The sequence below is a fragment of the Sus scrofa genome, chromosome 10 (assembly GCF_054392235.1).
Source record: "Sus scrofa isolate SSC_HxYL_T2T_F1_AM1 chromosome 10, Sscrofa_HxYL_maternal_Yorkshire_Landrace_v2.0, whole genome shotgun sequence".
Taxonomy (NCBI): domain Eukaryota; kingdom Metazoa; phylum Chordata; class Mammalia; order Artiodactyla; family Suidae; genus Sus; species Sus scrofa.
In genome coordinates, this window is record NC_139392.1 from 89,497,501 (window position 1) to 89,519,943 (window position 22,443).

Here is a 22,443-nt window from a genome sequence, read left to right on the forward strand (position 1 = left end):
GTCTTTCTTACTTTGGTTGCCTTTATGATTGAATGCTTTTATTTGGTGCTCACAAAATACTAGATAGTTGGATCAGATTTTGTAACTTCAAATGATGACAGAGAAACATTTGCCAAACTGACAACTGCAAAGCTTTTGTAATGTTGAAAACACCTAAAGATTTAATTCATGTCCCTCGTTTTATAGATAAGTAAATAAAGTCCAAGGTTGCAGTGTCTGTAATAGCTGGAGTTAGAACCTACTTGTGTAGTTGGGACTCAGCATTTCATAAAACATGTCATATCATCACTTACTCAAAATTTCATCCTTTAAAACCTCCTAGGTGTCAGTTTTACCTGTGCTTCTGATTGAAGGTTTTCCCGCAAAGAAACAGAGGAAAGAGAAGCCTAAAAGTAAAGGGTGAGGGAATCCCCTGGTGACTCACTGGGTTAAAGATCTGGCGTTGTCGCTGCAGAGGCGTGGACTGCAGCTGTGGTGCAGGTTTGATTCCTAGCCTGGGAAATTCTGCATGCCCTGGGCACAGGCCCACCCCCTGCAAAACGGCATGCAAGTCAGAACTCTTTTGCATCAACTTAACCTCCTGAATTCTGTGTGGCCTAAGGATCTTGAGCCTTCACTTTAAGTACCTACTCTCTTATTTGTGCGAAGTCACTTCAGGCTTTGTGAGTTTACAGGCAGCAAGCAACATGAGGGGAAAATGAACCCAGTCTGCCCTCTTTGCTTTGAATGGTGACTAGAAACTTCCTTGACTGCATTTTTTTTTAGATACATCAAAAAGAAAGTGTGCCCTAAACTTTACCCAGAATACAACCTTGAAAACGTATTATTTGGAGTGAAAATTCATGGAACCATAGAACCTTGAAAGAACCATGAAATAATCTAATGAATCTGCTTGCCTCTTTTTGTAGGTGAAAAGAAAAAAGGGCAAAAACCTTAAGGTTCTTGCTCAGGGTCATGTAGTTAGTTATTAACAAAACTGGAATTAAAATTAAAAGTGTCAGAATATCTGGACTCTTGTTATTAATTCCCCTGTTTTTAGAGACGATGAAAATATTAATTTATTTGATTTTTACACCCCCTCCAATCATCCTTTGGAGTGCAGTGTTTCATTTCTAGTTTAAACGACGTGATGGTTATCCTGGTTTTTTAATTTCAGTGCATAATTGGTGCTATGATTAAGGCCTCAACCTGTTTTCTTCTATTTTTTTGATCCTGCTCTATGACCAATATCCACAAGCAAAGAGTTACATCTATAACATTTTCAAAACTGAGGAGTACTCTGCTGCTTAATGATTAGATTTCAGTTTGTACATCTCTGAAAAAAAGCAAGGCCATACTACTTCTGCTTACAAACATGACGTGTAAACTTCCAAACCAAAAATGGTTTTAATTTCCCTACTGTAAATGCTTACAAAACTCCTCCCTTTGACCACCATGTCTATCCTGCCTGATTTTAAATATTTGACTCAAATGTGCAAATTCTCATTCTTAAATTCAGCTTGTGCTAAAGTTTTAATTGCCCTGTCAAAACATAAAAACTTCAATATAGGTTGATTTCACACTCTATTTATGAATATACTGAACTACTAAATATGAAGATATCCTTAAATTTCCTTGTGAGTATGATGACAAAATTTTGCAAAATTTGATGTTTACTGACAAGCAAAGTAGTCACGTTCTAATGTTACGAAGTGTCAACAAAGGGCTTTTTAATGCATAAGTTAATATACAATTTTATATTATATATGATTGTTCAGAAACTTGTCTAGTGAGGAAAGTTGTATCAAACCATCTAGACCTAATAAATAAATAGTCAGTTTGGCTAGCATTAGAAAACTAAAGCATTTCAGCAATAGAGTGACCATAGCTTTCTAAGCCACAGTTCGCATTTAGTCCTAGAATCTTGACTATGGAAGCAAATGTAGAGATGATTGTATTAATTCCCTAGGGCCCATGAATTTTTCCTTCCAAATTCTGTACTCTTTCACTTTTAGAACTTTCACTTTATCCTTTTTTGTTTTTATTTTTTGTTTTTTTGGGGCCGCGCCCATGGCATATGGAGGTTCCCAGGCTAGGGGTTGAATCGGAGCTGAAGGTGCTGGCCTACACCACAACCACAGCAATGTGGGATCCAAGCTGTGTCTGCAGCCTATATCACAGCTCACAGCAACACCAGATTCTTAACCCACTGAGCAAGGCCAGGGATTGAACCTGCATCCTCATGGATGCTAGTCAGATTCATTTCCACTGAGCCATAACAGGAACTCCTATTCTTTTTTTTTTTTTTTTTTTTTTTTTTTTTTTGGTCTTTTTGCTATTTCTTGGGCCGCTCCCGTGGCATATGGAGATTCCCAGTCTAGGGGTCCAATCGGAGCTGTAGCCACCGTGCAACGCGGGATCCGAGCCGTGTCTGCAACCTACACCACAGCTCACGGCAATGCCGGATCCTTAACCCACTGAGCAAGGCCAGGGAGCGAACCTGCAACCTCATGGTTCCTAGTCGGATTCGTTAACCACTGCGCCATGACGGGAACTCCCTATTCTTTTTCACACTGTTTATTTCTGTGGGAATCCCCATCTGTTCATTCATTATCACCATTTTTCCTTTAATTCCTTGTTAAGTCCTATATGCTAAAACCAACATCTCAGTCTTGAGTCTATTTCTTTTTAGTCTGATTTTTTTTCTGTTTGTATTTTCCTGTTTGTTTAAATGCCTGATCATTTTAATTTATTTTGGAAATAGTAGATTATACTTTTTAAGAATTCTAAATTGTAGAGACTGTACATTCCTCAGAAGCGTGTTGATTTTTGATGTACCAGGCAATTAAATTTCTGCTTTATCATTATGGACTTTTGAAGGGGTGATTTTACTTTGCCGTTGCAGCTCTATTGGTTTCTCTCATCTTCCAACATGAATCCCTTAGCACAGAGACAGTCTTTATTCCTAGGCATAGCCCTTCTGGACTTCCAATGAATTCTTGAGATGTTACCAAGCTATTCTAACTTGGCAGGGCTTAAATTCTAAACTCAATCTTCCCTATGTGGGCAAGAGCTGAAATTTTTACTTAGCTCTTTTAACCTTCCACTGGTGCTCTATTGGTCTCATTGTACTCCCCTTACAAATGTAGAGTGCCAGCCAAAAATTTGTTGAGTATTTAAATGCAGATTTTGGAGTTTCTCTCCTCTGTGTTTCCTTCTATCTAAGACTCTCTCCCTTCATTTCCAGATATTATGAATGTCCTGAGCTCTGTCCTCTAAACATCTCAAATCAACTGCACTTTCTGGTTGAGTTTTAGATTCTACAGCTTAGGGACTGGAGAGCACCTTCATGGAAAAAATTCTGTAAACATGATGCTGTCACTATGTGGTTTCCCTCTTTTAAGGACTGAATCCCTTCCAGTTTCTGCCTGCCTTTGGTCTCCTTCTGATACCTTCAAATGGGTTGTTTTTCTTCTTTTTATTTTTTTAAGTGTTTTAAGTGCTATCTTATAGAATGCTTACTCCTCTGCAAGTATTTTCACCATTACCTCTTCTGGCCTTTTTTTTGAGTGAGAGATAAATAAGCTTTGATATAATTTAACCCACTATTGCTGGGTTTCTGTTACTGTGAAGCCAAGCCCAATCCCAATGGACACAGCTAGGGTCAGAATACCCTTCCAAGGGAATGGACAGTCTCGTGATGAATTTGTGGTAGGAGGCAGAGTGAGTTCCCTATGAAGACAGGTGCTTCAGCCAGTTGTTGAACTGCAAAAAGCAGCCAGATGACAGTGAAAAAGAAATAGTTTTCCCAGCTTTGGCATTCAATGTTTTTTGTAAAATTAGCCCATAAGTTTGCAGCAAAAAGAAACTCAATAGGACACTAGAAAATGCTCCCCTTTTTTAAATATTCAGTGACCCCAGATTCCAAATTTAAAAGATTTTCAAAACATGTTGTCTCTAAGTCATTTGATCTATTCTGACTGTCCATGCCACCGAATTTTTGGTTCAGAAGACATGTACTATCTCTACACAGCATTCAGAATGCAAGATGGCTTTTTGGTTACATTTTCTTTTCTTCTTTGAGATAGTATTTATTTTTGTTTCCACTTTCCTAAACATGCTAGCAAGATGACTACATCGAGCGACTTGCTCTCAACTACATGTGCAAATCCATATGTTTTCACGTAGAGAATGTCCTTACCTGGAATTCCTAATTGTAAGACCAGAAACAGAAGCTTGGACACAGAAGGATGACCAAAAACCACTGGTCACCAGGATGGACTGCCCTCAGAACTTTTACATCGTATTTGCCTTTCACTCCTGACCAGGCATCGGAAGAAAAGGGAATAAGAGACACATGCAATGAACTGGATGATGTTTGGGGGCTTGAAAACTATACGATGGAAGATAGAAAAAGTGACGTTACAGAGTTGTTTATATCTAACAGCTCGCATTTTTAATTTCTTACCAAGCAAGAAAGTAATGTGAGTTGATCATATGCAGTCAGATTTGCTTTCCGAATAGGTTTAGTCCCTTTCAGAATAGGTTCGGTCCCTAGCCTGAGTTTGGGAAAGCTCTCTTTATCAAATTGGAATCTCTTCGTGGAAGAACAATGCTATTTTTGTCATTGTTGTTGTTATCACCTGTCCCCAAGAAGTTAAGAGCTGTGGGAATAGATTTCGTATTAGATAATAGTATCCTCAGCTTAAGTTCTGAATCTTATTGCTCTGTAATCCCCCCTGCCCCACCCCTCTCCAAATCTTCTGCCACTGTTACCACTTTGTACTAAGGAAAGTCTCTAAGAGAATTCTCTAGTGGGTCATGTTTATTGACATCCTCCTACCCACTCATAACAAAGTCACCTTGTGGCCGGAACCATGCCTCTCTGACTCTCTCTCCCATGCACACACCACAAAAATACCACACACACCAAAATAACACCAGGATGGTGTCCTGACCTTATTTCTGTTAATAGAGAGCAAAGTCCTTGGTTTATCATATTGTATAAAATATTTCCAAAACCATTGCCACATATACCTATTATCATCAACTCCATAATTCTCTCTGCCCACACTCTTTGCAGCCTGGCAGGTAATAATCTCTGCATGTTCTGTGCTTTAGATTCAGTCACCTCTGAAGCACAAGCAAAGCCTGCAGCAACCACGCAGGGCATTGCTTCAATCTGTAGGTAAGAGCTAATTGTAGTCCCACTCCTTGAAGTACTGCCACAATTCCCTGCTTCACTGAAGAGTCTTTGATATGAACCTACTGCTCTTGGAAAGATTACAACTTGTGCACCGAGATTCTTCTAGTCAGCGTGTTCAAGAACACCAGGTCTGAAAGCAAAATTGCTTTCTGAGCAGCCTGTAAACTGCATATCTCTTAATTCCTGTGTTAGGTTCACTGTAACCCAGGAGTATGCTTGTCTCTGAAATATTGCTCTTCACTTGTAGTTTTAAAGAAGGTTTTTAGCCCTGGAGGATAAATGTCTGGAGTGTGTGTTGCAACTTGCTGAGGAGTTACGATGCTGATACATTGATGCTGTTGACCTGCCACCAACAGGATATGACCTTTGAGACATTGATTTCCCAAAGAAGCATCTATGTAACTTGTTCCCTTGACATCGATTTCTGAATTGTCTCCTTGAAAAAATGGAAGTCACCTACAAAAGAGTTGCAGGTGAGTTTTCTCTGTTGTATATGGATATCGGACCCTCTAACTTAGGGGATTAGAAAAAGTCAAGTAATATAAGAAAAAAGTAATTTAAGAAAATATCAGGAGTTCCCATCGTGGCACAGTGGAAACGAATCCGACTGGAAACCATGAGGTTGACGGTTTGATCTCTGGCCTCTCTCAGTGGGTCAGGGTAATCCGGCGTTGCTGTGAGCTGTGGTGTAGGTCGCAGATGCGGCTCAGATCTGGCATTGCTGTGGCTCTGATGTAGACTGGCAGCTACAGCTCCAATTAGATCCCTAGCCTGGGAACCTCCATATGCCATGGGTATGGCCCTAAAAGGACAAAAGACAAAAAAAAAAAAAAAGAAGAAGAAGAAAGAAAGAAAGAAAGAAAATACCAAAAATCCCTTCACATGTTTGAGATGTCTAAACAATATTAAGGAATTTAAATTCTTTTCAGTCACTGGGAAGTCTAAGAATAAAAAACATCTTTCTCTGAAACAATTCTCATTTTTAAAACCTTTTAATTTTACCTTTTTTTCCCTTGAGTAAGCATACAGAAGTTCCTGGGTCAGGGATCAAACCCAAGCCATAGCAGTGACCCAAGCCGCAGCAATGACAAAGCCAAATCCTGTAACAGCCAGACCACCGAGAAACTCCCTATTTTACCTTTTGACTAAAACCAGTAGTAATCAGCACACTGTCTTTGTTCAAACATTAAAACCTCAAGTGCCCTTAAACCAGATGCCAACAAGCACTTGTGGATTACAATAAAGGCCACACGAGTGCTTTGGAAATTGACTTTCAGGTGTGTTTTCAACACATTATTTCTCCTACTGTGGTGAAACTTAACCGGAATTTTTCAGAAAGAGATGATTATGTAATAAGAAACCAACTACCATACATTTTTTTAAGGCACCAAACTTGTTCCACCTCTATTTGGTGTTCTTATTCAATTCATCTTGAAAATAAAAAATGAAAAACAAGCCAACTGAAGCAAAATAGATCCTTTTCTTTGCATCCTTGTGTTCAAAGTCAGTGACTAGTGATTGCTTTTTTTTCTTTTTTTTTTTTTCTTAAGACCACACAGCAAGTTGATGACAGAACTGGGATGGAGCCTGGAAATATCAATATTCTTTGGGATTTTACAGCTCTTTTCATCTTCAAAGTGTTTTACAAAATTTTCTAATTAGGCTCACACGTGCTAGCTCCTAGTTGTGGTCTGTAATCATAAGGCAGCATACCTGCTCTTCATTCCTGAGCTCTGAGCGACATGCCGTACTTAATCATTAGTAAATTAAAGAAAAAAGTGTTTGTAATAATGTCAGCTTAATTAATGACAAATCTGGACATTACTTTAAACACAGGTCCAATTGCCTGGGCCCTAATCTATATTAGCAAAGTTTGGTCATTATTTATTCAGAGCAAAGATAACTTTCAATTGTAAAATTATCTGTAATTAAATGCAGCAGTTAAAGTAGTTATATTTCTGACCAACTTAAAATATTCTTCAAAAGGATTTCATTTCCTCGAAAAATATTTTTTTAGTTTTACTTATCCTTACTCTCTTAGAAGTCATTTTTTAAGAAGCTGTACTTTTTAATAAACTTTTAGGTTAGGTGTGAGATAGTCTTTAAAACGAGACCTAAACGTGAAAATGAGGACATCTGTATGTTATTTGTGTTTCTTTCATTAACTAGTTGTATGACTTCAGACAAGTCACTTATTGTTTCTGAATCTAGATTTCCTCCTTTGTAAATCAAAGGTTTCTTTTTTTTCCAGTTCTGTGGCCCTCATAGTAATTGTGTGCATCCCAGCATGCCCTGCATGCATGGGCGCCTGGCTGTCTCAAGCCCCTCTGGTACCTTCTGTCATCATCAGGTGCATGTGGAGGTTGAGGATCAGAAGTAACTTCCTGGTCACCAGGCACTTCATTCCTCTGCCATGGTAATTAGCAATAAATCAGGTCAAAAATAGAAGCATCTAGACATAAGTCTTTACTCAGACATCTCTTTGGTCTGAATCGGTGTTGTAAGGAGAGAGACTAGAGTCTTAGAAGACTTTTCCTTCTCATCATCCTTCCCGCCCCTCCACCTCTACCAGAAGCCTTCTCTCTGAATTAGTCCCTTTCTCTCGTTAGGCCTGTTGGGGGAACGTATGAACATCAGTGGTCATTTTAAGCTTTGTCAACGACTCACACCTTTGAGCGAAGGTGCTGTTTTGTGTCCTTTTCTGAGAGCTTGTGTTGAGTTGGGGAGGAAGGTGAATGCTTTGGTTTAGGGGAGGTAGGTGTTAAGAGAAGGAATATAATTTCCATCAGATGGAAAGAAAGAGGACGTGAATGATGAGAATAAAGAGTGCAGAAAAACAAACTTCGCTTGTCATCACATGGTGCGAGCAGAGAAGACACAGACAAGCCATGAGGACTCTGATTGTAAATAGGATTCCCTGCATTTGCAACCTCTTGAGGCCATAGTCTTTCAAACCTATTGTCTATGTGTGTATTTATCTATCTATCTATCCATCTCACTATCTTCCAACAAGTCAAAGTTTCCCAGCTCTGTGACTGTGTGTGTGTGTGTGTGTGTATATGTGTGTGTGTGTATTGATGAGGAGAGGCAAGGCAGAGAAAGAAAAACACAAACTCCTAGATCAATCTCCCTTTAAAACAAGTATATACCATGTGGAAAGGCAGGTAAACAGAAAGAACTAATCTTCCTCATAATTAATCACGGTGACTTGAGTTGTAACGCAATGTAATATCTGAATAGATAATCCTGTTTGCTGCTGTGCATGCTGTGATTCTCTCTTTGATAGAATCTATTTCCTCAGGTGTCTTAGGTTAGAGATAGAGAGATGTATCGATAGATAGATAGATACTGGCAATAATTTCAGAAATAAACTAGGAATTCAAAATTTTCTGATTCAGTGTTTTACTCAGAGTGGGATCTCTTGAATGGAAAATCACTGTGATGCTTCCTGTATTAGTGAGATGATCGAACTGTTGCACTTTTCTTTCGGAAGAATATTCAGTTAGGTATTAGTACTGGTGCTTTGGTTCTGTATTCATGAAACTCTGTCTCTGAGCAATGGTGATTTTAGGATAACCATATTTAGCAAATAAAGATATAGGATGCCCATTTGAATATGAATTTATGATTAAAAAAACAAACATGTATTTTAGTATAAGTATGTCCCATGAAATATATGGGTCATTCTTACACTAAAATACTTATTTTATTTATCTGAAATTCAAATTTAACTGAGTATCTAGAATTTAATCTGATAAACTTTGGTGGTTTTCAGAAAAATATGAACCATTTTAGCCTCCTGTCAATGATTTGAATTGAATATGGAGAGAAATTCTGTTCCTTTTCATTTTTGTCTTGTTTCCCAAAAAAAGCAGGTTGCTGGCAAGTCCATGTAGGTGTGCACTTAAAGTACTGAGTGTGTGTCCATTTGCGAACATGGTCTCTGACCAACTTCATCATTTCAAATAATTATTTCCAAACTAGAGGGTGGGATGGTGTTTGTAAATTATACAAAAGTTGCATAATTCCCATCATATCACACTTAAATTCAGGTTTAAATTTAGGAGTAACATTGAATGATTTACTGGTGCTTTGTTCATTACTGGAATTGTGCAGTTGTGCACTTTTACTCTGTTCATCTTTGGGAGACACTGTGTCGTGCTCCCCGCTGCAAGACTGCTTCAGTCAGGGTCACAGGCTGCTCCCAGGGGGCCCAAAAACCCCAACACAGAATCCTGAAAGTGGTCATGTGCTCCTGACCCGAACATTCATTCCGAGTTTGCACCCTTGGTAGAGTCTTTTCAGAGATTAAGTCAACTCATTACATTTCATTTCAACAGCTTCAGTCTTCTGCCTTCTAAGAGAAACCTATGAATAAGGGGGGAAAAAATACTCCATTAGGAAATTTTAAAAGCATAAATATTTCCTAAAGAGTCTTCACCAGTCTTCTAGAGCCTAATTCCGTACTAGTCTCAGAAGATAACTTTCCTCTTAATGTCAGAGAGAAGAGGCACCATCATATGGGAATCAGTTCACTCCCTATTCTGTCTCCTCTGATGCTTATACAGATAAAAAAGTGAGTCTGCTTCTATATGGAGATTTATTTCATTATAATCTTTCACATTTTGCATTTTTGTAATATTTTTGGTCTCCATTCTTAAATGGCTCGTCCACTCTAGCAACGATGACTCAGTGATAGACCTGAGCATTTACTTATCAAACCTCTCAAACCTCCAATTAGCCATAACTGAAGTTGTGTCTATTGATTGTTTCTTGAATGAGAAGTGCTAAGTTAAACAGCTTGCATTTGATCCCAACAGTAACTCTGTGAGGTAGTTAATACTATTTTTCAGGTTTCATAGATGAGGAAGTGGAATTTAACCAGTTTAAGGAACTTGCCTGAGGTCACACAGCTTGTAGCCAGCAGAGGCAAAATGCAAACTTACTTCAGTTACACCAGAGTTTGAGCTATCATAGGAAAACTTGAGTTATTGTGAAGAGAGCCTGCAATTCCTGAGGCCAAAGCAATGTAAATATTTGTAAGGATTGGATTATTTTCCTCAAGTATTTTCATACATTTTCAGTTCACCTCAACCCTTTTTTTTTTTTTTTTTTTTCTTGGCCATCTGCTGTCTTGCGGGCCCTGTAGCAAGCAGCTGTGAGCAGGAGAAGTTGCTCAGTTGCTCAGAGAAGTGGAGTTGGATGGCCATTCCCAAAGCTCTTCTCAGCTCCTGGTTAGAAACAGAGAAGAGGATTACGATGGGTTAACCTTCTTAGGGCTGCTTATCTTAGTCACAGGAGAAAATCATCTAAGCCAACCTTGTTCTCTAGCCTGCACACGCATGGCACCCATGCACGCGGGGCTAAATGCTATTTGATATTATTACAGAAGAAGAGCAGAATGAGGTTTGCAGCCAGATCTAAACACAATAGTGAAAATATTTCAAAGAGAAATTTTCTCACTGCTTCACAGAATAACCATAATGAGTAGTTACTTTTTGGAAAACTTGCTCCATTAGTATATATTTTTTTTCCTTTGGACAATTTGAACTTAAGTGTAGTTTTCAGTTGGAAATACGGTCTCAAGCTTTATGTTCCTAGACAATTTTTTTCCTTTTTTTTTCCAAAATGGTTTCCATTTTTAATTTGTTAAAATCAGTCTTATGTTTTATATCCTTTCATGTTGAACAGAGTTACAGACTCTTGTAGTCAGGCACCATTTCTAAATAAATGGAAAAACATGAACTTCATCAGGAGGCAGTGCTTACTTCTCTCTAAGGTGTTTCTTTTTCACCTTTTAAAAATTCCACTTAAAAAAAAAAAACCACATACACATCTAATCTGCAGTCACACAGTGTATCGCTCTGTTTTGTGTTTGCAGTCTTAGTTCAAACCATCAAACCATGGCCCTTGCACCTGCGTCGCTTCGCATTTCCTTGTATGTGGCTCTTTTCTCCTGCATTGTCCAGTCACATCCCTGCTAAAAATACTTGCAGAGTTTTCCAGATGGAGTTCTGCATCTTTGACATGATTCACAAAGCCCTGCCAGATCTGGTCTTCTCACCCCCCAAATCTCTCTTTCTATCCTAATGTGCCATCTTTGGTCTGTGTTACAGTTTTTCATGTTGTACTCTAGACACAAAGTAAAAGAGTGTGTGGCTCTTAGGAAGAGCTCTCTAAGGGTTATTCTTCTTGTTGTTATGTTTAAAATGGTTTTTAAATTATTGTCTAACAAGCATCCATGATAAGTCTTCTCTTAAATTGTAAAATATATTGTTACTTTCTTCTATAAACAGTCACTGGAAATTCCTTCTGGATCAAAGTAAGAGACTCATTCGTTTATACAGATTTTAAATATACATAACATTCTTAATAGAGATGAGTAAAACACTTGACAAAGACCAAAGATAAGATCATTTTCTTATTTCTTTTTTTTTTCATGCTTTTTTTTCTCTCAAATTTGAGACTGGGAAAGAAGAGTAGAAAGGGAGTTCCCATGGTGGCTCAGCAGGTTAAGAACCCGACTAGTATCCAGGAGGATGCAGGTTCAATTCCTGACTTCACTCAGTGGGTTAAGGATCCAGCATTTCATGAGCTGTGGTGTAGGTCACAGACAGCTCAGATCTGGCGTCGCTGTGGCCATGGCATAGGCCAGCAGTTGCAGCTCTGATTTGACCTCTAGCCTAGGAATTTCCATATGCCACAGGCGTGGTCCTAAGAAGTAACGTAGAGAAAGTTGAAGGCTGGGCAGGAGGAGTACCAGCAAGGTTAGTTTGATTCATCCCTTATTTTGAAGCAATTACATTTTATATGTAATTACTGTGCCTTTTATATGTGAGTTTAGTAATACCCAGTCAATATATCCATTAGAAAGCGCCTTACCTTCAGCAGAGTCTCACATGATAGGAATGCAAGCTTCTTTCTGAATTTGAAAATAACCTTTCAGTGCATCCACCAGTAGGTATTGCCACATAAGTACCTCAAACTAATAACACACACACACACACACACACACACACAAATGCAGAAAGGAATTAAGAAGCATTTTCAGCTCTACAACAGAGTGTGTGTGTATGTATTTGTATCAAACTACTTTCACTACTGAACAGTGCTTATCTTTTTGGACATGGCTGTCATTGGTTAAATGCCCTATAATAAGTCATCTCCGTGACATCACATGAAGTTTGCAGTCAAAACAAAATTGGCAGCTTCGTTAGGTGCTAGTAATTGTATCTGTGTCCAAGATGCATGTTGCTCTGGGGATAGGGGCTCCATGTTAAGCTAGATTTTAAAAACCAGGGTAAATTAAGTATTTGTTTTTAAATGATAGTAGTTTCAAAAACTAGGTCATTGAAAATGGAGCTCTATGAACAGGAAAGCATGTCTGCCGGTACTTGTGCCAGGATCCCAAGCCCTGGTTCTCCTTTCCTTTAGTGGAGAGGTCATTTACCTGTAGCTCGTGAACCTTTAGAAGGTCATAGCAGAGCCTTTGGAGGTCAGGCCAGGAAACCCTAAAATTGAGAATAAAATGTCATATATATGTGCTTTTGAATTTTTCTGTTTCAGGTGGAGGACCTGTAATTTTAATCCACTGCCCAAACACCATTATAATTCACTAATAAGCATTGAGAGGAAAATAACAACTATAATTTGGGTAATTTATTTAATAAGGTTAGCCCATGAGTCAGTTAGGACTTGGACCACTATTCAGTGATGTCTAAGGGCGAAACGGTAGCCAGTATTTCATAGGCTGCTGCAAGATCTGGAATTGCTCCATCCGCAGCCCAGCAGCTGAAGACAGAAAATGACCTCACATTTAATACAAGACTGTCTGAAGCGAAGGTTCTATCTCCTTTGCCTCCCAACAGTTTGCAGGTGAGGGAGGTTTCAAAATAGAAAGTGTATCAGAAGAGGAAAGAATGTTGATGAGAGAGAGCCAGGGAGAGCTGTTTTAGAGACATTTTACATGTTATAAATGGTTTGTGGGAGTTGACTTACAGAATTAATTTCTTCTAAAGTAAATGCATTTTATACAGCAACATTTTTTTTTTCCTGCAGAAATTCATATGTAAAAGAAATTAGATGAGTCATATAAGATCCTTTACGGAAGAAAATCTTAACTATTCAGAGAAAATAATACCCTTCTCCTTACCCTCTAAAATGTAAATTTTGTGAGTTCTATACTGTCTAACTTATGATAGATGGATTGCATATCCTGTGGTTTTCTTTTTCTTTTTGAGGTGAGGAGTAGAGAGAGGGAAAAAACATTTACATTGAGGCTTTTCCTTGAAATTGTCAGTTGATAAACATAATTTCTCTGTATTTTTGCTTCACTGATCGGAAAGGCTAGTAGTTAATGGCCTTTTATTACAAACTTCCTTTAGCACGCAGCCCAGCAATTAGGCTTGGGCATGCTCCGTGACCCCTCGCTGCCTCGCCACCGGCTTTGATCAGAATTTTGCTCAGTGACACACATCTAATAACCAGGAGTGGCATGAACTGAACCATCAAGACCCTGATTTATTCTTCAACCCACATCCTTGGCCAAACAGGGGTATAATTAGCTATTATGCCAACTGCCAGGATAATCTGACCTTGTGTTCAGGTTGAGGCAAAAACAAAACAAAACAAAAAAACAAGAAAGGCATGCTTCTGTACAAACAAAATCATGAAGATAGCAGTGCAGGAATTTCAGCCTCTGGAACTAGCCAGCACAGTAGCTTAGAAGCAAACAAATCTTGCAGTCCATTTTGTTGCTTCGTTTTGCTTAAGTTTTTAATTTAGTGTAGTAGCATTACGAAGAGAAAAGACATCTTTGGAATGAAGACTTTAAATGACAAATAAGATTCTTCTCCAGTGACATCCTAACCTGTATAATCCAAAATTATGAACATTTGATTGGGAATAGCTCTCAACATAGAAAAGAGCTGAGAAATAATCACCAACACTTTTTTTCTTTAAATCTTCGTTGACGGATATAGAAAAACGAAATGACCATGGCTTACAGTGCCTGCCCCCAAGGGCAGTGTAAAACAGGCCAACTAAAAGTCCCATAACCCAGCGTTCTCACTGCGTCAGTGGCCTCAGACTGTAATTCTTGGTGTTTCACAAATCACCTGGGGATCATGTGAAAACGCAGGTTCTAATTTGGTAGGTTTAAGGCGGGACCAGAGTCCCAGCATTTCTAACAGCCTCCTCGGTGAGCCCAGCGATGCTGGTCCTGAACCGCACTTGGACTAGATGCTCAGAGAGTAACAATTTTAGGCCCATTTCATCTTCTGTGTGATCTCCCTTTGACACTTCATCTTGCATTTGAAGATAGTCTGGAATTTCCTGTTGCCTCCTCGCCGTTGGACTGAAAGTAACATAAGCCATTTGGAATGAGCTCTGAGGAAGATAATCAAGTACTTTTCCTTAGAGACCTTTGAGAATAAGCCTTTGTGAGATAATTTATAGAGACTTGGGTTTTTTATTATTGTGAAAAATTTGGAATATATTAAAACGGAAATCAGGAAAACAAAAATCACTCATGATCTCATCTTTAGGAGAGGGACGCTTAAAATATTGATATATATTTGTCATTAGTATCCAAGGTACTTGCATATTTTGGACCTAATTCTTTTCTCTTAACCTTTTATTGTATACATGTGCTGTTTCATTGGAAAATGAGATTTCGTATTCTGGTCTGTAAAGATACTGTAATTTATTGAATGGTTTTCTTTCATTCAACACTGATGTTGCTTCCAAATTTTTCTTGTTTAAAATATTCAGAAGTATAATAATAGGATTTTAAAAATACAGTCTCACTATTACAACTTGCTTTCTATAAGTCTTTTAATGGGGAAGGTTTCTCTTCACCCACAAGGATGTTCTCTTGTGCATTTTCTTTCCACTCTCTAAAGGAATATTCTCCAGAAGCCAGATCTGCTGCTTTCTGTCTCTGTACCTCAGGTCAAAATAAAAACAAAACCAACTCACAACAGTTTTCCTACTATGGTAACCTAGGTGCATCTTAACTGAAAAGCACTAATAGTTTCTCCTTTTCTTCCCATTTTTATTGATTACATTCCATTTCTTCTGGAGGATATCTTTTAGCTGTTATTTTTCTCTAATTTATGTTTCAAAAAAATCCCATTCTCACTTTCAACAAGTGGTACTACATTATCAAGCCATTCTTTCAGGATAAAAAATCATCATCATGAAAGAGGAAGTTTTATCACATACTCTTCCCCACATACCTCAGAGTACTATTACATAATCGAAGTTATCATCTTTTCTGTCTATTCCTCCCCAAATGCACATGGCCTTCCCTTCCTATTAGGAGAGGATGGTGGTGGATTTGCCATAAATACCAACTTAATGGCCTGATTATTTTATATGAACTACATCAAAATCGTTGATGTTAGATGGACCTCTGTTGGCCTCAAACGATAAAAGTGCAAGACAAACTAGCATTAAAAGGAGTGGTAGTGGAATGTATTGACTTGTTTAACTGGGATAATCAAAAGAATTGGCTTCAACAAATGATGGATTCAGCAGTTAAAGTCATCAGAGCTTCCTCTTTCATTTCTCCATCTCAGCCTCTTCTTTTCTCTGCTTTGGGTTTTTTCTTAGGCATGTTCTACCCTCTGATCCACAAATAGAGCCCCCAGAAAGTCTAGGTTTTCATACCCCAAAGAAGGGGGTGCTCCTTTCCTGGAAGTCCCAGCTAACCATTCCCCCTGCAGGAGTGGGCACTGAAGGCCTGGCCTTTGTCACATTCCTTAACCACGGGCATTGTGGTCAAGGGAGTCAGTACTCTGATGGGCCATCTCCTGAATCATGTATCTGTCCCAGAAGCCATTGAATAGGGTTACTACCAACTAAACCACATGGACTTATACTGGAAGAGTATCGTTCCCTGAAGAAAAAAATAAGACATTATTATTAAAAGCAGACAAAAGGAATAGCAGAAAGCAAACTAACAGATGCCCTCTGTAGGTCTGGTGACCATGCTTCTTAGTTTGCCCAGGACAGTCCTAGGTCACACCTGTTGCCTTAGTATCTTAAATGGATATTTGCTTTTTTTTTTTATTTTTATGGCCACACCTGCAGCACATGGAAGTTCCTAGGCTGAGGATTGAATCCGAGCCACAGAGGTGACCCATACCACAGCTGCGGCAACACTATATCCTTTAACCCACTGTGCCAGGCTGGGGATCAAAGCCTCACCACCACAGCAGCCCAAGCCACTGCAGTCAGATTCTTAACCCACTTCATCACAGCAGAAACTCCATGGATATTTGCATTTTTATCAAATATTTTCATTTGTAATATGTTAGTATTAATACTTGAAATAAAATAAATCAGGACAGATGAGATAGACCTTTACACTGTATAGAGCTTCCTTCACTTATGATGGGGTCATGTCTTGATAAACTTATTAAGTTGAAAATATCACAATTCAAAGACGCATGTAATGCACCTAACCTACCAAACATTATCATAGCTTAGCCTTACCTTGAAAAGGCTCAGAACCCTTACATTAGCCCACAGTTGGGCAAAACCATCCCACACAAAGCTTATTTTATAATAAAGTGTTGACTATGTCATAATTTATTGAACACTGCACTGAAAGTGAAAAAATAGAATGGTTGTGTGAGAGTCCATTGTTTACCCTCATGATTGCTTGGCTACCTGGGAGCTGAGGCTCACTGCTGCCCAGTGTCATGGGAGAGACTCGAACTACATATCACTAGCTCAAGAAAAGAGCAAAATTCAAAATCTGAGGTATGGATGCTACTGAAAGCATATCACTTTTGCACCATCAGGTAGTCAAAAAATCCTAATTCGACCCAGTAAGCCAGAAACCGTCTATACTTCCAGCTGATGCCATAACCTCCTATTAAGTGTGTGTGTAAATCTACTACAATTTATTCACTTTACTACTGGTTCTATTTGGATATTTTACAATAAACCCTTTGGGTAACAGTGAGCTCAAAAAAATAAAGGGCACATTTAAGGTAAACTTAATGATTGCCCTTCTGTTCTTGAAAAGGTTGATGAATGTTTCAGTGCATTTATGATCCTCTGTGGAGGCTGTAGTGATATCACTAGGGAAAAATAGGTTTTTTTCATTGTCCCACAGGAAAAGTAGAAGACATTGCTCCATGAAGGAAGCATGAATGGTTACTTCAAAAGTTGGGATATATGTGAGCAAGACTGTGGATAGACAGAGACACTTCACATTCTCTTGCAAAACTATGTGTATACATCCCCCTGAGAAATACGACTTTTCATTTAGATCAAGTGAGTATTTTTCTAAGTTAATTTTGCTTTTAGATTCCAGGTTTTCTTGTGCACATCCCAAGGTGATAGCTGTTAATGTTTTGGCTGTTTGCAAAAAGACTAAAAAGAAATTTGAAAAAAAGTTAAGTGATAAAAAAAAGTTTTATATCAATATTAACAAGTGTTCAAAATAAAAGTTAATTACTTATAAAATTAGCACAAATTTTCATGTCTCTTATAGATGGAAGTTTATTTTATTTATGATACAAGTTTGGATATTATTATAAATGAGAGCCTAAATTCAGTTGAAAAAGTTCAATCCCGAAGAGCAAGTTATTTTTTCAGGTGATGATACAAATACAAATTTGGGTGAAATATAGAATTATGGTAAAAGTAACACCCTTACTAAATTAAGAAATTTATAAGGTAGTAATATTCTGCCAAATTAAATATAAGCCATGGTTCTTAAAATCTACGGATACTTTTATCATATAAGATGCTTTTTCTGATTAAACTGATGTTGTGTACACACACACACACACACACACACAATATAAGATGGCTGTAACTGCCATCATCATAGGATTCTGAAAATATTTGGGTCTTTTTGAAGAACCACTGTATAAATCAGCATAGGTGTTCCCAGTTACGGCAAATGAGTCATCTAAATTTTAGTTGCATTTTGTTCAAAATCAGTTGGAAATCTAAACAACAGAGCAATAAATTAACCCACCTCCTGAATATTTTAGCATACTGCAGTTACTGATAAAAGTATCTGTAAACAGGATGAGATGATTGCGTGTTGAGAACTAAACTGTGTCTGCTGTTTACCCTTGACGTCTTACAGTTGTGCTATGTGATGCCTCCACTTTAAGGCTATATCTTCAGATGATTTCCCTTTTTTTGGTTTTTTTTTTTTTAATTTAATTTAATTTGTCTTTTTAGGGCCGCAGCTGAGGCATATGGAGGTTCCCAGACTAAGGGCCGAATTAGAGCTATAGCTGCTGGCCTACACCACAGCCAAAGCAATGCAGGATCTGAGCTGCATCCATGACCGACACCACAGCTCACATCAACCCTGGATCCTTAACCCACTGAGCGAGGCCAGGGATCGAACTTGCATCCTCATGGATACTAGTCAGGTTCCTTTCCACTGAGCCACGACAGGAACTCCAGTTTCCCTTTTTTCTACTGAATAAATACATATTCTACAATGGATAGAATGAGATTGAGAAGTCCGAGAATTCTGTAGTGTCTAATTTACAAAAATGTTCAATAGAATTGTAAGTAGAGACAACCTGTATGATTGGTTTTGACTTATAAAAATATGATCCTTTTTATGTGTGCAGTGTTCATGTTGGGGGAGAGAGAGGAGACCTTTATTTCTTCAAGGAAACACGAACTGGGTTAACCATGGCTGCCTCTGGGTAGTGGGATGGAGGAGTCTGAAAGGTAAAGAGCATAATTTTTGTTTTGCACCTTTTTTTACTATTAAAAAAATTAAAAAAAAAAAAGGGAGTTCCTGTCGTAGCGCAGTGGTTAACGAACCCGACTAGGAACCATGAGGTTGCGGGTTCGGTCCCTGGCCTTGCTCAGTGAGTGGGTTAACGATCCAGCGTTGCCGTGAGCTGTGGTGTAGGTTGCAGACGCGGCTCGGATCCTCCAGCGTTGCTGTGGCTCTGGCGTAGGCTGGTGGCTACAGCTCCGATTCGACCCCTAGCCTGGGAACCTCCATATGCCGCGAGAGCGGCCCAAGAAAATGGCAAAAAGACAAAAAAAAAAATTATCTTGGACATACATTGCTTTTATAAGAATAAAATTTTTCATGACTCTAAAGACATAGAAATATATTATTTTGTAAATATTGTTCTACCACTCTTCATGGGTATTATAGAGAACTTTAGAAAGCTTTAAAAATCCAAGTTAATCATTTTAATGGTGAGAATTTTGCAAACTGTGCCTGGCCGGAGAAGGAGATGTCCAGACATTGTCCAGGTTTTAGGTATTGTCAAGTTGACCATTCTCGTTAACAAAGACAAGCACATCTTATTCACAGACCTGGGATTTTATATATATATATATCTGTGCCATGTCAGGCAGAGACAATCACAAAATCCAAGTTGTTTTCCATTGAAAAGGAAAAAAAATATATTCATCTTGGAAGTAGGTAATTGACTATTTTAAGGCTGGAGAATTGATAGATATTACCTTCTTATACTTCACTACCAGTGTCATCTCAAAGGGAAGAATGAGCAGAGTAGCTCTATTTGTTGAACTTACCTTGGCAGCAAACAGCACTTTTTCTGGCAGTGATCATGTACTTAGCTGATAAAGGAAAAAATATGTTTGGGAGACCACATGAGAACATGAGCAGCCATTATTTTCCTTGAAATCTTCTTGGCCCCAAAGAAACTGCTAGTTGCCACCCAAACTGCAACCCAAGTGATGCTTCATCTATAAGACCTTTTAGGTCTATCAATAGATACAGACACAGATGTTTATATGAATAAAAAGCCTCTTGCAATATTTCGGCTTTTGATGCCAAATAAACAGAATATTCCACAGACAACTGGCTGATTTTTTTCCCCCACCCCAGATGGCTTTCGAATCATGATACAACCATAATTTCTTACAGGATACAAACTGTTTTGTATCAGCAAGGGCATAACTCTAGATAAAGTGTTAGGTCTCCAAAGAAATTTAAAGTTAATCTCATCTCTCTGTACACTCGACTCTAAGAGAATGTATTGTTTTCCCAGCTCTAAGAGGTATCAGGTCTCTCGGTGACACCATCCCAAACCATTTTAGTCAGAAACAGGTGAAGCAGAGACTGTTATAAAATAACCATACTGGATGAATTTCATGAGCCATTGACAACCATGACACAATCCAAAACTATTTTACAAAACATTTACATTTCTCAAGAATTAGTTTCATGAGTTCAGAAGGTTTCTACTGGGAAACTCTCTGAGAAGCGGTCATGAACTTTGAATAATGTCAAGAGCTTGACCTCTGAATGTGGTGACCAGGCTGACATTCTGACAGTGCTCTTGTTTGCTTAGTCACTGTGCAACTGCAAATGAGCACATAAAGGTACGATGTGGTGACACATTAGCTCAAGGCAGTCGTCCATGTGCAATAAAACAAGATCATATGCAAAAGTATTTTAGATCCTGATATGCCTGGACTCCGTTAAGCTGCAATCCCTTCTTCCCTTTTGAAGTCTAGGTCAGGCATTTATCTCATCAAGGTCTCGTTTCTGTTCTCCATAACAGGTGTCCTCAAGTGCAGTGACACACCTTCTCTCTTTTTAGCACACATCCCCTCTGGAAGGGGGAATATCCGTGATGAAGAAAAGAAACAGCTCACGACCTAAGTGTCCTCCGAGGAGGAGTTTTCTTAGACAGCTGCTTCTGTCGAGCTGTAGGTGGGGTGGGTGTTGAGGAGAGAACTGAGAACAGAATTAAAATGCCACCAGAGGAGTCCTGTTGTGGCTCAGTGGGTTAAGAACCCAACTCATATCCATGAGGCTACGGGTTTGATCCCTGGCCTCGCTCAGTGGGTTAAGGATCCAGTGTTGCCACAAGCATAGTTGCAGCTCCAATTTGACCCCTAGCCTGGGAACTTCCATAAGCCGCAGGTGCACCCCTAGAAAGAAGAAAAAAAAAATGGCACCAGTAAAGCACAGGCCATAGGACTGTGTGGTAAGCAGAATTCTAAGATGCCCTTCAAGATTTCTGCCTCTGATGCACAAGCCCTGTATAATCCCCTCCCCTGAAGGATGGGAAAAAATTATGGCAAGAACCTTAATGGAGGAGTATTTTACATTTTAAAAAATTGTGAATTAAATTTTAGTATCAAAGCTGACGTTTATGCCGTAAAGAATAGACGTGGGGAATATGTGATGATGGAAGAGCAGTTTTTCCGCCCTAGCCGTGGTCATTCTCCCCTGATCAGAGGACATACGGTCAGCCAGGAGCACGGGGGTGAGCTTCCTGAGCAAGTTGCTGGACCTGCCCCTCCTCCGCCAGGGCCCCAACCCCCGAGAAGCAGATATCAAGCTTCCCAAGAGGTTTGAGAAGACGCTGAAACCCAGCTGTGCTTCAGTTCCTGCAGGGATCGTTGGGGGAAGAGAGTGTGGAGGAGACATTTGTCTCACAGAGACCTCCCCCCAGCTGTGGAGTGTGGCAGCGAAAAGAGAAGCAAGCGTGGAGTCTGTGAGGGTACAGAAGATCCGGGAGAGGTCTGGACGTTTCCTGGAGCTCCAGGAAGGTGCTGGAGAACTTCCAGAATTCCCCATGCACACAGAGAGACAGGGAATGATTGCATTCAGAAGACTTACTGACCCCTTTGTCACCAGGAGGTCCCCAAAGCCTCTTGCAAGTCTGAGATTCCAAGGCTCTATAGCAGGTGCCTTCAGACAGATTGAGGGGAAACTAAAAGTTAAGTGACAGCTCATCCTCTTCCATGATAGGGTGTGTCTCCCCCTGCTATTGCTCTCCGCTGTTCATTCCCTGCCCTAAACACACAGTGGAGCTCGAGACAGTATAGATTTCGTTCCCCACATGCCCTGCATTTAATTCTCCTTTGCACTGTCATCCAATGTATTACAACACTCTTTAGCTGGCAGTGTGGGGCCTTTGCTTCTTTCTTTCCCCACCTAGATTCTCCTAGGAAATCCACCAGTTCCCCATCCTTTTGGCAGAGCAATGAGCCACAGAAAGATGACCTCCGGGCACGTGGTGCCTTCCCATTTTGATATAAAGGATGAAACTGCGTATTTTTTCAGTGGTGGAGGGGGATTAGCACTCTGTGGCAGGGCGCTAGGAATGCAGATCAACTCAGACTTGTTAAAACAGTGGCCCAAATCCCAAAAGAGACAATCGGTCTTTTGTGAGGCAATTTGCAAGTATCAAGTTCCACCCTTAAAACTTCATATGCCCTGTTATTATGTGATTAGTAGAGTCAACAGCGGCTGTATTTCCACCTAG

General features: G+C 39.3%; 1 long non-coding RNA gene across 2 annotated transcripts in view; it reads left to right on the forward strand.

Moving 5' to 3' along the window:
• Window positions 1-22,443, forward strand: part of LOC110255714 (uncharacterized) — a 754,959-nt gene that overhangs the window by 647,749 nt on the left and 84,767 nt on the right. Inside the window, exons 14-16 of one of the 2 annotated variants that reach the window (XR_014818117.1) lie at window positions 5,542-5,658; window positions 17,313-17,473; window positions 18,802-18,904. This is a non-coding gene — a long non-coding RNA (uncharacterized LOC110255714). Of the gene's footprint in view, window positions 1-5,432; window positions 5,659-17,312; window positions 17,474-18,801; window positions 18,905-22,443 lie in introns of both variants that reach the window. The other variant, XR_002336416.2, reaches the window with a different exon arrangement.